The sequence below is a fragment of the Phasianus colchicus genome, chromosome 1 (assembly GCF_987193195.1).
Source record: "Phasianus colchicus chromosome 1, bPhaCol1.hap1.1, whole genome shotgun sequence".
Classification (NCBI taxonomy): domain Eukaryota; kingdom Metazoa; phylum Chordata; class Aves; order Galliformes; family Phasianidae; genus Phasianus; species Phasianus colchicus.
The window spans coordinates 197507265-197521728 of record NC_143436.1 but is presented as its reverse complement, the minus strand read 5'-3'; the positions used below and the strand labels follow the sequence as shown (position 1 = coordinate 197521728).

At 49.9% G+C, this 14464-nt stretch overlaps 1 pseudogene; it reads right to left on the bottom strand.

Moving 5' to 3' along the window:
- Positions 1-751: 751 nt before the first annotated feature.
- On the bottom strand, positions 752-1697 carry LOC149920378 (olfactory receptor 51H1-like; annotated as a pseudogene).
- Between the last annotated feature and the right edge of the window lie 12767 nt (positions 1698-14464).

The following is a 14464-nucleotide window of genomic DNA, read 5'->3' as shown; positions in this document are numbered from 1 at the left end:
TCATCTGGTGAAATGGGCAGCTCAGCCAGTCGGGGTGTGAAGAGGGTCCATAACACATCATGAAGGAAACATGGGGATGTAGCCACAGAAAGCACCATGTCACAGGATGTGTTGGACTGCACTGCATGCACATTGCACCCCAAACCAACCTATCGTCACTGGGAGATAGCCTGGGAGTGGGGAGGAGTTTTTGAGGTGCTCCCAAAGAGTTACAGGCAGAGAGGATGATAACATGAGACAGCAAAGAGCATACGTTCCCCTTGCAGACCCTGCAAGGAGATGGGGCTCAGCTCCCTGGCTTTGTGTCCTCAGCTGTTAGATCCTGTCTGTTCTTCATAACAGCCAAGCTGAGAAACAGATGATTCATATAATGAAGGCTGCAGAGTCTCATGTGATCACACAGCTCTGGGATCTGTGAGCTCTGTGCAATCAGTGGATGTGGGGAGGCTCGTAATTAAAAGCACAAGTCTGGCAGCATTGTTTGTACTTCTTCACCGCCTGGATCTGCCATCAGAGTGACTCCTTGGCTGCTCCCAGCAGCCTCCTCCCCCACCTGCAAGGAGGAGAGCACCACTGTGCACCCCAGCTCTGCCCTCCAAAGTGAACTGCAGTCATCCATCCCTCCATGGGGAGGAAAAGAGCTGTGTTGCAAAAGGGGTGACATGTTTCTCCTGGAGTGTTTTTTCTCCAGGATAAGGCATTGCCTGTGAGAAACCCATCTGGAGAGGGAAGGAAGGATCCCTCCCCAGCACTAGGTGTGCTGCTGGACTCCCCTCTGGCTGAGCAGGATGGAGACCCGCCTGCTCCTCCAGCTGTGCACCAGCAAGTTCAGCACTAGGATTCAGGAATCAGCCATGAGCATGGGATCAGGAGCAGTCTTCTGGATCTGTGAGTAACAGTCAGGGTGATGAGCACGATGTAGAACACCAGGATGGCACTGAGCTGGGAGATGCATGTGCTGAAGGCATTAGCTTGTGCTCCCAGGAGACGATGCTTAGGATGGCCCTGATGATTATGGTGGAGGACAGAAGGATGCTCAGGGAGCACCACGACCGTTGGCCCATACAGGCTGTTCACCCAGCACATCAGTCTCAGTATGTCTTGATGATCCCTGTCCTCCTGTGCAGGAGTGGGACTGCACTTGGGACCTGCAGAAGGGCATCTTCTTGATGAGAACAGCAATGGAGAGCACTGTGCAGATGCCCTGTGTGAAAATAGCCCCCATCTTCATTATCAGAGACTGGTCAGGACAGACCATAGTGCAAAGAGTGGCAGATAGCAATGAAGTAGTCAGAGAGCATGGCCACCAGGACCCCGGACTCGATGGTGGAGATGCAGATGCAGTACATCTGGACAACGCATGTCTCAAAACAGACAGAACTGGACTTACACCAGAAAATGGCCAAGATGGTGGGCAGGGTGGAGAGAGGCAAGTCCAGGTTTGCCACGGTCAGCATGGAGAACAAATAGTGCATGGGTGCATGGAGGCTGTGGTCAGTCTTTATCATCCGGAGAAAGGTGCCGTTCCCCAGGAGCGTGGGGAGGGAGAGGCAGCAAAGAAGCAATGCCATCCAGTGGCTGCTCAGCAGCACACCAGGAATCCCGGTGTGGGTGAAGGTCAGGGAACTGGACTTGGTTCTGTTAGAAGCCAACGTCTCATGTGCTGAAGGTTCAGGGGTCAGGAAATAACAGAGCATCCCAGAATGACAGCCCTGCTGTGAGACAGCCCACACACCCCACTGCAGCAGAGTGGGGAGGATGAGCTCCTGAGAGTCAAGACTTGTTACCCTTTGGCACATCATAGAATCAGAATGGTTTGAGTTGGAAGGGAGCTTTAGGGTGGGTTATGTAGTCTAACCCCTCTGTAATGAACAAGGACATCTACAGCTCCATTAATGTTCAATGCCCTGTCCAGTCTGACCCTGGGTGTCTCCATGGAGGGGATACCCACCACCTCTCTGAGCAACCTGTGCCCATGCCTCACCACCCTTATTATAAAAAAACTTTAGTCTTATACCCAATCTAAACCTCCCCTCTTTTAGTTTGAAACCTCTTGACATCCATTGTGTCAATCAAGAAAAATCCACTGGGCCAGCCCTGGGATCACAGTCTGGGCTGTGCACAGCAGACAAAGAAAGAGCAGTGTGGCATTTAACACCATTCCCTGGGTTGTAGCCCCAGACTTCAGGTACCTCAGGCTTCAGAGGCTGGGTACTCAGCCCTCTGAGAGGAGCCTGAAAGCAGCTCAGCTGTGGGCAGAGCAGGAGCCTGGGGCAGGAAGGGGGTGGGGATGAGGATGGGATGGGACGGGGATGGGATGGGATGGGATGGGATGGGATGGGATGGGATGGGATGGGATGGGATGGGATGGGATGGGATGTGTTGGATGAGATGGATGGGATGGGATGGGATGGGATGGGATGGGATGGGATGGGATGGGATGGGATGGGACGGGATGGGACGGGACGGGACGGGACGGGACGGGACAGGGATGGGGAGGTCAGTGTTTCTGGCTGTTCCCTGCAGTGGTGGGCACAGGACAGCTGGGGCACAGCTCTGCAGCCCTAACCATACAGTCCCTGCAGGGTAGTAAAGGGCACATAGTGGGAGGGAATCATAGAGTCATGGAATCCTTAAGGTGGGGAAAGACCTCTAGGATCCCCAGTCACAGCCCGCTCCCACCACACCCACTGTATCCCTCAGTGCCACATCCCCACAGTTCTGTAACCTCCAGGGCTGATGACCCCTCCACCTCCCTGGGCAGCTGTGCTCTTTAGAGAAGAAATACTCCCTAACATCCAGGGAGAGGAAGGCAGAGAAGGATCAGTGTGTACCCTGACCCCAATGCAGTCCGACCACGAGAGGTAATGCCTCACTCTAGATGAGGATTGTGTCTGTATTGATTTCTTCTCTTTTTTGTGTAAGTGTGGTGAAATGTGTAATGTTTAAGGGACCTTTATCAGCAAACCTGCAGGACATATAACCAAAGTAACTCAGATGGAAGGAAAATGGAGTTGTGCTTTACAGCCAACAAAAAGGGTTAAATGGAAAGGAAGAAATTCAGAGGCTCAGCTATGGATGAGAGCCTGAAGTGGTGCTTCATCTGCCCGAGGCTGTAATAAAACCTGATGGCAAACACTGCAAAAGCAGACAGTAAACACTGTGTCTCTGTTTGGTGCTATGGGCCACCTGCAAGCAGCTCTATCCCTCCATCAGCCACTCAGACACCCACTGGGGAGAGGGAGACAGGGATGAGCATCAGCTCTGACTGCCCATGGGACGAGGGATGAGAGTTCCCCAAAACAAAACCAAGCAGTGTGGGGGATGGAGGTTGGCACACCGAAGGGACTGAGAGTGTAAAGGACTGAAAGCTGAGGATGTGAAGACCCCTCTTGGCTTCTGGTGGGGGCAAAGCTATTGTAAAAATGGCTTACATGTCCTATTCACATTCATAGAGTCATAGAATGGCTTGGGTTGGAAGGGACCTCAAGGGTCATCAGGCTCCAACCCCTAATATGGCATGAGGAAAATTCATGATGAGGTTATACTTACTGAGGTCGAATTGTTATATTAAGCCATCTGAATATGTTGAATCATAATTAGTGCTAAGCAAAACAATCACTCAGCAAGTAAAGCAAAGTCTTTGCGCTTCTCTGTTATGCTGGCTTGTTGCTTTGACCAGAAACCTGTGTAATTCCTTGCATTGCTTCAACCCTCCAACCCATCACCACTGTACTGCAGGAATACCTCTGCTCTGCCCTCCTGCAGGCACCCACCCACCCTGCCCCAAGCACAGCAGAGGATGTTGAGGGCTCCAGGAGCACTGCAGCTGCTGCATGCTCTGGCTGTACTTCTCCCTGCAGCCTGAGCCCTGTGAGTGCCCCAGCAGTCCCACTTGGCTGCTGTGCAGCAGCTGTAAGCCCCACAGCTCTATCCAGGCAATGCAATGGATGGACCTCCCCATGAGGGGGGTCCGCAGTGACACTTGGCACAGACCAGAACTGAAGTGCTGATTACTGGAAAAAGCATCATAGAATGATCTGTGTTGGAAAGGACCTCAAGCCCCCAGCCCAGCTCTGCCATGGGAAGGGACACCTCCCAAAGACCAGATGCATAAAGCCCCATCCAGCCTGGCCTTCAGAGATCAGCTTTTGCATAGGAAAGGGAAGTGCTAAAAAAGGCACATTGAATGCAGAGTCACACCATCCTTATGCCCGTGCATGCAGCAGCACTTCTCCAAAGGTTCTATCATAAAATATTCCATGGAATCATGGAATCACGAAGGCTGAAGACTTCTAGGATCCCCAAGCCCAACCCCAGCCCACCCCACCATGCCCAATGACCACATCCCTCAGTGCCACATCCTCATGCTGCTGGAACTCCTCCAGGGATGGTGACCCCCCACTCCCTGGGCAACCTGTGCCAGTGCCCAGAGGCTCTTTGGAGGAGGAATTTTTCCTAACATCCAACTTGAATACCTTTTGAAGCAATGCAGAATAGCTCCAGTCCCTCTGCTCTGGGCAGAAGTCGCACCAACTGCGCTGTCCTGAGCAATTTCTGTCTGCAGGAACAGGTAGGGTTGGCAAACAGCAGAGCTCTCTGATGTTCATCTGCTGGTTGTGGTATGGGATCAGAGCAAGGGATTATAGAAAAATGGGAACCAGAGTGTTGTGAAAGGAAGGGGAATTGTTTCCCCCTTTGCCATAGGGGAGCACACAGCCATAGAACACTGAGGAATAAATAAACTGTTCCTCTAAATGTAAGCATCTCAGTGCTTACAGCAAAGTGACCACTGCTCCCATTAGCAAAAATGACTTCAAGTAAAGGAAGCACCATTCTGTCTGCATTTGGGATTCCCTATTGGTTCTGAATGAGCTTCTTCAGCTCCAGTGAGCAGCCCTGGACCAGGGCAGGATGGAGCAGCAGCTCAGATCAAGGTAGAGAGCAGAGCACAGCTGTGCTCATAGAATCATAGAATGATAGAATGACCTGGGTTGAAAGGAGCACAGTGACCATCTAGTTTCAAATCCCCTGCTACGTGCAGAGTGGCCAACCACCAGACCAGGCTGCCCAGAGCCACATCCAGCCTGGCTAAGCCTGCTCACAGGCTGTGAGTGTGACTCTCAGGGACATGACATGGTGGAAGCACTCCCTGATCCATGCACATCAGTTGAGCACATTGGTCCTCAGGGCTTCATCATCAGGCTGATCCCCTGATGCAAATGATGGAGCTGGTCAGTGTTCCAGCAGCCTGCACGTCCCCTCTGGCCACCTCCTGATGTTGTCACTGGTAACTGATGGTTCATTCAATTCCTAAGTGAAGTCACCAAAGTGATCCCAGAAAAGATAGATCAACCCAAAATCTCCAGCCAATAAGATCGTTGTCTTATGATATCATATTATAATCATAAACTTTATCTTGAAAAACCTGCAGAGTGTGAATGGTGCAGGTGTACAAACCACCATCACCCGGGGGCTGTGCAGGGTTGTGGCTTTGCCGTGCCTTGTAACCAGAGGCCAGCAAATGAACTGATGGTGGGGATGCTCCGAGCAAACAAACCTTAGCAAGGTGGCTGACAGATGAGAGGAGCTCCTTGCTGAAAGTTGATGTAGGTCTGAATTATTTACTTGAGTAACTTTGAGAACTTGAGTTCAAAAGGAGAGAACCTTCAAAGAGGGATGGCTGGGAGCTGTCTGAAACAGAGAACCCCCTCCTGAAATGAAAGCAGCAGGAGGCTGGAGGAGCTCTAAGGGTACGATCAGCCACTTCCCCAGTCCTGTGTCACCTGGAGTCGGTGCAGTGATTAAGCAGCATTGCCCCCTGTGCTGACCCTCAGGCTACTGCAGTGATGTCATAGTGTGGAGCTGTGTGCAGAAGCAAAGCCACCTCCAGCAGCAGGGTTGTCCCAGCACGGAGCAGTGCCTGGGGGACAGGTGGGGATGTCAGCAGTCTGAGGATGCCCTGTGTTACCAAGGCTGCAGGACTCCTCTCTGTGCCAAAGCTGTGCCTAGCAGATCTAATGCTGCCTCTGGAACTTGTTGGCTTTTGCTCTCCAGGATTTCCTTTATCATCCACACATGACCTGGAACAGGTTGCCCAAGGAGGCTGTGGATGCCCCATCCCTGCAGGCATTCAAGGCCAGGCTGGATGTGGCTCTGGGCAGCCTGGTCTGCTGGTTGGTGACCTGCACACAGCAGGGAGTTGGAACTGGGTGAGCATTGTGCTCCTTTGCAACCCAGGCCATTCTGTCATTCTACAATTCTATGACTTCCTCCTGCAATCTGCTTTTGTCTGCAGCTCCCTCTGCCATCTGCAGCATTGCACTCTGAATGTCAGGATTTGCCCCAGAGCTGCCTCTGGGCAGCAGGACCCGAGCTCAGGCACTGAGCTGCTGCCACATAACGAGCTGTGGATGTCAGATGAGCGCAGTCATTCCTTGGGGGCTGCGTCACCTCTCAGACATGATGTGTCTCAGCTTACAGCGAGCAAAGCCAGTGCTGAGCAGAAGTTCCCTGTGATTTCTGGGGGCTGGAGCAACCTCTCTAGCATCTTCACAGCTCTCAGAAAAGCTCTGACTGCTTTGCTTATCAGGAAAGACCTTCAGGGAGGAAAGGAGCGATTCTCAGATGGCATTTTGTGAGTAGATTTCAGTTTGAGGTTTCCTTACCTTGTGCCCCATTGCACATCACAGGGATGGGAGATGTCCAAATTCCCAAGCTGTGCTATGAACACAAAAACTCCAAAACTTGGAGCAATCAGAAACGTGCTTACTTTGGACTTGGCCAGGCACTTTTTACCCTTACCTACACAGTCCTCTGCAACTTTAATTTACAGTCCTTTGTCCTTTCCTGAGATTTCTGTGTTGGGTAAGGTAATATTTGCTGACCGTGGGACAAAGCCATTTGCTGCCACTTCTTTCATCCTCCAACTCCATCACTTTGTGTTTTCCCTTTGGGAGTGCAGATGTTTGCAGCAGTGGTGACTTTCAGCCCCCAGCACCTTGGCACACAGTGCTGTGAGTGTTACTGCAGGTGGTGATGGTGCAACTTGCTCAATGGCTGTACTGGGAACATGAAATACAGAAATAGTTTTCCTTTCTTGCAGGAGTCAGTGAGAATATTTCCACTTTCTTCAGTGAGGTAAGACTGAATCCATAGAATCATAGAATCATCTGAGTTGGAAGGGGCCCTTAAAGGGACACCTGGTCTCATTCCCTGCGATGCACAGGGACGCCCACAGCTCCATCAGTGCTCACTGCCCTCAGTCTGACCCTGGGTGTCTCCAGGGATGGGGCACCACCACCTCTGGGCAACCTGTGCCAGTGCCTCAATACCTGTACTGTAAATAACTCCTTCCTTTATGTCCAAGCCTTATCTCCCCTCTTTTAGTCTAAAACTATTTCCCCTTGTCCTATCACCCTCTGCTAGAGGGTCCCCCTCTCTCTTACAGCCCTTATAGATACTGAAGGCTGCTCTCAGCTCTCCCAGCAGGCTGCACTGCTCCAGCTCTCAGGCCCATTCTCATAGCAGAGGTGTTCCATTCTCTCTGTTTCATTCTTGTCTATAAATTCCCACTGCCAGCTGTAATAGCATATTTTATAAATACCATTCTTCACTTTAAGGCTTAGGAGCTCAAGCAAATCTGCACGGACTTCATGTCAGTATTCAATTACATCAGCTTCAGGGCTGCATTCCTCCCCTGACGTCTTTCTCAGAGTGGGAATTTTTCACCTCTGCTCCATCTGTTTCACTGTGCGCTGCCTCATCCTTTATGCAATGCAACAGGTTTGAAGCCCATGTATTTTTTCTTGGCCATATAGTCTGTGATTCCTTGTCTTCAGGGTGTATTGTGCTGGACATATTCTTCTTGAAATAGGTTGCAGCACTTGTTTTGCTCATCCCTTCTTCATCCAATCCCTATTTCTCATGGAGATACCTGCTTTTGGTCTGGGATGGCTTTGTGGCAAAGCAGACCCTCCTGCAGCACAACTCAATTTTAATTGTTTAAACAATGAGAACAGGGGGACTAGTGTCAGCGTTCTTCTCTCAGAAGAGAAAGTTGCTCCAAGTCTCAGGCTGGATGCTTACAACACTACAAAGAGGCTAAGCTGCAAAAAATGAGAGATTTTAATTTTTAAAATTCATGTACAGTATCTTCAGATCACCATTTTGATCCACTGTGACATATACTGGTAAATGCAGAGCACTTCCATGGGGGCCTGTTTGGATCCTGGGCCTCTTTAGAGGTTTCAGAGTGCACCTATGAGAAGACAGGTGGCACTGTGTGGTCTGCATACCAATTTTGAGATCAGGTGTGTAGTTTTGGTCAAAAGCAGGATTGTTGGGTGAACACCAGATGAACCATTCCCTCATCACAAGGCAGTGATGTAAAGGGCTGCACCTTGCTGGCCATGGTTTTGGCCATGGTTTTGGCCGTGGTTTTGGCCATGGTGCTGGCCATGGTGCTGGCCATGGTGCTAGCCATGGTGCTGGCCATGGTGCTGGGCTTGATCCTGGCCATGGTGCTGGCCATAGTCCTGGCTATGTCCTCAATGTCTCTCTGATCTGGCCCTCAGGGCTGTCATTGTGGAAGGAGAGGCTCAAGGTGTTCAGCACCTGCATTGCCCATATCTGCCCATATCTTGGTCTTCTACCTGCCACTGATCAGGCTGTCTGTGGTGCACTGGTTTGGGAAGGAGCTGGCTCTGTGGTCCATATCACCATGGGGAACGTCTACGTAATGAAGGTTCATCATTCATGGGGTAAGGACGAATAAAGAGGAGGCTCACAGAGTCATAGTGTTTGGAAGGGGCCTTTGTTGATCCTCAAGTCCAACCCACCTGCTAAAGTAGGCTCCTGATTTTACTTACAGTTTCCAGCACTGCTCACTGAACCTCACCCAGCTGTTGATTTTCCTCTGCTTGGATCGATAACTCTGGGGATGAGAAATGCTCTTCTCTCTCATTGCTGTGCCACACTGGCTCTCAGTTGCTATCATAACACAAATAATAATTTATGGCTGGAAACTGTAGAGCAAATATACTTTGTGCAACCAGACCTGGCGCTGTAAAAGTCTGCACAAGCAGGTGGAGGGCTCAGTGGCTGCAGTCAGAGTCCTGCAGCAGTAACCTCTCTCTGGTATTTGTTCCTTTCCTTGCAGTAATCTTAGTGCATTCCAGAAAAGCAGCCTCATCAGAGATGGATGTTACAAAATATTTTCATTGAATATTTATATTTTCATTGTGGTTTTTTTGGGGAGGGAGTTTTTTTTGTGTGTTTTTTTTTTTTTCACTGCCTACCATTTAGAAATTTATTTTTGGAAGAAACAGGTAAGTACCACTTTCTGGAAGCAGAAGTTTCTGGGAAAATTCTTATCAAGATCTTCATTTCCCGAGCTGGGAGCAAAGTAACTTCACTCATTATCTGCACAGCACAAACAGGCTGTAAATGTGGCTCCAGAAACCCATGGGGAGGTGTGCTTGGTGCGGGCAGGATGGTTTGGGTTTGGGTTGGGGACTGAGTGGGGATGTCAGGGGATCCCCTATTCTGGGCACAAATGGGTCCAACGTGGGAAGAGACCATCGTGCACCCAAGCTGAGCCCATCAGGGGGGTTTATCATGAAAATATATTGAAAGAAGAACATAAAATGTCAGAGGACCTTGTTGGGAGTGAAGATTTCTCACCTCCTGGTCTGCAGTTGCAAATGCAAGGTCAGGGATGCAACAGTTATGGATGTGCCAGTGACACTGGCAAGGATTTGTTCCCATGTCCCATAAATTCCTTTCACACTGCAAACAGGGATCTCCTCTTTTCATAATCCAGATTTAGAAGTACGCCAGACATGCAGCAAAACACATTTCTTGTTCTAGGACTTGGGAGAAATAAATGAAGTAGTTGCATTCATTCCATAGACAAATGATGGATTTTGTGGGTTGACGGTGGGCTGTTTTTCTGCATGCAGTGTTTGAAGCTCTGACCTATGAATCAGATCCGTGGCTGCCTCATGCATCAATAAATAACTCAGGCAACAGAAGTCATGTCTTTGTTGTTTGAGGGGAACCATGAGCAAAACGACAGCAAAAGACCCCAAAGGTCCCCCACTGCCCACCCCCGTCCCAGCTGACACACACTGCTGCTGCCCCTCTTCCCCCTCCAGCAGCACCAGCAGCTCTTTGGAGGGGACCTGCAGGCCCTTGGCTCGTTTTCTTAGCACACAGAAAGGAATGAAAAGCAGACAAAGGAGCTCAAACAAGAACGTTATTTACACCCAGCTCACTATCAGCACTGTGACGTCAAAGCTGAGTGCTCTGAAAATTTTCCAGTTCTCTGGATTTAGCAGCTGGCTCAGTTTGCCAGGCAGGCTCCACTGCTCGGATGAGGAATTGGTTGGATGGTTGCATTCAAAGAGCCCACAGCTAAAAGAACTGGTGGAGACTGGTGACAAGTGGCAGCTTTAGGAGGAAGTTTTTGAGCCAGAGGGTGGTGAGGCACTGGAACAGGTTGCCCAAGGAGGCTGTGGATGGCCCTTGACTGTAAATTGGAGGGATGTGGATTTGTTGGAAGGATCATTCTGAGGGTAAGGAATTGGCTGATGGTTGCACTCAAAGGATCAAGGCCAGTGGTTCAGTCTCCAGGTGCAGACCAGTAATGAGTGGTATTCCTCAAGGCTCAGCACGGAGTGTGGTGTTATCCAGTGCCCTTGTCAGCAACATGGACAGCAGGATTGGGTGCACCATCAGCAGGTTTGGGGGTGGCATGAAGCTGAGTGGGGCAGTCCATATGCTGAGGAGAAGGGGTGCAATCCAGAGGGACCTGGACAGGCTGGAGAAGCTGGTCTGTGCAAACAACAAGTGGTTCAGCAAGGTCAAGGTCAAGTGCAAAGTCCTGCAGCTGGGTAGGGGCAACACCAAGGATGAACACAGGTCCCTCTCTGCTCTGCTCTCAGACCCCTCAGGAGTGCTGTGATCAGCTCTGGAGCCAGGATGTGGGGCTCATGGAGTGGGGCCACAGGGGGCTGTGGGGATGCTCAGAGGCTGGAGCACCTCTGCTAAGGAGCCAGGATGAGAGCTGGGGGTGTTCAGCCTGGAGAAGGGAAGGTTCTAGGGAGAACAGCTAGAGCTCCCATGTGAGATCATCATGGAATGATGAAGGTTTTAAAAGACCTCTAAGATCACCATGTCCAACCCCAATCCATCCCCACCATTCCCACTAACCATGTCCTCAAGTGCCACATCTTCACAGTCCATGAACACCTCCAGGGATGACTCCCCTGCCTCCCTGGGCAGCCTGGCCAATCAGCCCTAATATCCAACCCGACCCTCCTTCTGGCACAACTTAATGCCATTATCTCTCATCCTATCACTGTTATCTGGGAGCAGAGGCCGACTCCTACCTGGACACAACTTCCTTTCAGGAGTTGTTGTAAGGTATTTATGGCCTGAAGGAGTGCCAGGGGAGGGTTGGGTTGGATTTTAGGAAAAATGTTGTGGTGAGGCTGGCACAGCCTGCCTGGGAAGTGGTGGAGTCACCGTCTGTGGAGGTGTTCAGAAAAAGGCTGGATGTGGCCCTGAGGGACGTGGTTTAGTGAATGATGTGGTTTAGTGGGTTGATGGTTGGACTGGGTGATCTTAGAGGTCTCTTCCAACCTGAATGATGCTATGATTTTATTTCCAGACTCTCTTCTTCTTCAGACAGAGATGAAAACCTTGGTGATTCTATGATTCTATGAAACCTTTCACCTTTATGGACCAGTCCCTAAGAAATCTGTCATTGCTTGAATTCTGAGAACCCAAGCAGTGGGGAGGAGGAGCACATTTGTTTACAAACCATTGCTATTCCTGGCTACTCCCGGGCAGCAGTTTCTTGTCTGTGATGATTACAGTCTCTTCTGAGCCAGCAGTGAGCAATTAGGGTGGTCAGGTTCCTGAAGATGCATAAACGTTGGCATTCGAGTCCTTTTAGCAAGCTGAGGAGTTGCTCAGCCGTGTGAGACACAAAAAGTCCTTGAGGATGACAGAGCCAGCCCAAAGCACCGTGCTGAGCTGGGTGGAAGGTTGCATTTAAGCCAGGGCTATGCCAGTATTTTTAAGCACGTTGCCAAGCTCTGAGCCAAGTTCAGCCCACAGCCAGACCGAGGTGAGCATAAAGCAATCTGCCCTAACAGCCACCAGATATGCCAATATATATATGTGAACTTTGTCTCTTACTGGGTTAATGATCTACTTAATTACTTCCAGACATCATCAATTAAGTGAGTATTGGGGTGGAGAACTGACAGCTACAGACTTGTGACCTCAATTAACCTTCCTGCATGAATTCACTGCATCAGTGCTGGCTATTTGGATGCAGGCTTTTCCATGGTTAAGCCAACTTCAAACAAGCTGTGGGCATGTAGGTTTAACATCTGCTGATCCACTCATCTATGATCTGCCATTATCTGATCACAGCTCTGGTCCACTCCTTTTCACCTGAAGAGGATGGCAAACATCATCAAGAAGGTAATGAGTCCTTCTTGTCCCTTATGGACAGGACAAAAGCCGTGAGCTCTGGTGAGGAATGGGCTTGGCTGTAGGAAAGTGCTCTGGAAGAGGTGCTGGGGGGAAAGGAAGGTGTCTCTGCAGTGAATTACTGTTGTGTGTTTGTACTTTTATCTACTGGAGATGAGTTGATCTTATACTGGGGATGTGATGGGGGCTGGATGGTTACCCTAGGCCTCTTAAAATCAAAATCCAAGAGATCTTTGACTCTTGCTGATGAGGAATGCTGGGTGGCCGTTGGTTGCAAAAGCAGTCAGCTATGTGTTTTACATGGACTCAGATTGCACGGCTGATATATGGACCACATCTGAGAACTGCACAGAAATGTGAAGTCCATCAAATCCGTATAATGCAGTGATCACTACTTAGCAGCAGAGAAGCAGATCTATAACAAAATGGGTGAGGAGAGAGTTAAAATCTCAACTTCACATCCTAGGATCTATGGATCTGTTCACTTCTCATGAGGTCAGTAACACTTTGCCAGTCTGCAAAGCACCCAAACGTGGCAGCTCCTGTGGTGCTTTGTTCAGTACTGGGCACCTCATTCTCTGGGGGCACTTAAACACAAATACGATCCGTTTGCAACAACTCTAATGGAGTACAGCAAGCCAGGTAAGGCTGGCTGGAAGTGCTCCTCATTTCTAGAAAATCTGCAGGATTTTGACTACTGCAATGATCAAAACTTGTCACTTTACACATTACTGAACTGACGAATCGCATGAAGCATAGCCCTATCAGCTTTTTGAGCCAATGAATTAAGAAGAAAATGCTCCGAAGTGTGTCGACAGGACCTGAAGTGCTGCGCCACCTGAAGTCTCAAAGTGCTGCTCCCATCGTTGGTGTTGATGTACAGCTCAAAAATCACCAAAACTACTGCAATATCTCCCTGACGTGGCGTTTCCAAATGGGCTGCAGTTACAGCTGTCCCACTTTCCAGGTGGAAGCAAAGGATCCATGCAAGGCTGGGCTGGGCTGAGGGTCTGGGGGCACCTCCTCCGTGTGTGTAGCTCTGAGCAGGGCTGGGGCACGGCCCCACAGTGCTGTCCCCATTGCCTGGGCCCTGAGGCACTGCGTGAGGCTGGTGGGCAAATAGACAGGAGAGAGCATGAAGCATAAGGCAGCTGTGAGATGGGTGAAACTGCAGGGCAGTGGGGACAGCTCCCCAGAGGGGGCTGCTGTTCATCAGATCAAGCAAGGGAGTGGGACTATGAATATACCAGAAAAAGGTAAACCAAGGCACCACGTCCCAGGAAAAACTGAGTCTGAGGCTCGTTATCTTTTAATAATCTGGATAGCTTAGCAATACAGGGTGAGTAGTGAGTAACACTGCCCACAGCAGCAAATGGGTTTGCAGATTATCTCTGAGTGAGAGGATGGAAAAGCACGTGCTTTTACCAGCAAAGGACTGTAGGATCTCGGATGTGTTTGCCCTCTCCAGATCAGCAGTTTGGCAGGAGGCACTTTTCCTTCCTGCCAAGCTGGCTCATGCCATCGATGGCTCTGCATCCCTGGATCAATGGCTGAGGTGTCTGACTGCACTGCAAGAAGAGCCCTCTCTGCAATGAGCTCTTATGGCCAGCATTATCTTGGCAGAGCTCACACAGTATTGGCTTCATGGTATTGGCATTACACTGCAAAAAGCAATGACTAGAAACAGACCGACGTGCCTGTTGGCTTGTGTCATGTGGAGGGCTCAAAGCAGCTTGGCAGAGATTATGTAGAGGTCAGGAAAGTCAAATGTCTGGAACACCAGGGAGATAAAATCTGTCCCTTAGGTACAATGGGGAAAGTAGTGACTGAGAAACATTTATCTCTTCCCATTCAGGCTAATTTCACCTTCTGTGCATCTGTTTTCCCTGAAAGTACCATTAATTTGTGAAACTCCTTGATTGACAGCATAAATGATAAAATCTGCTCCAAAAACCAG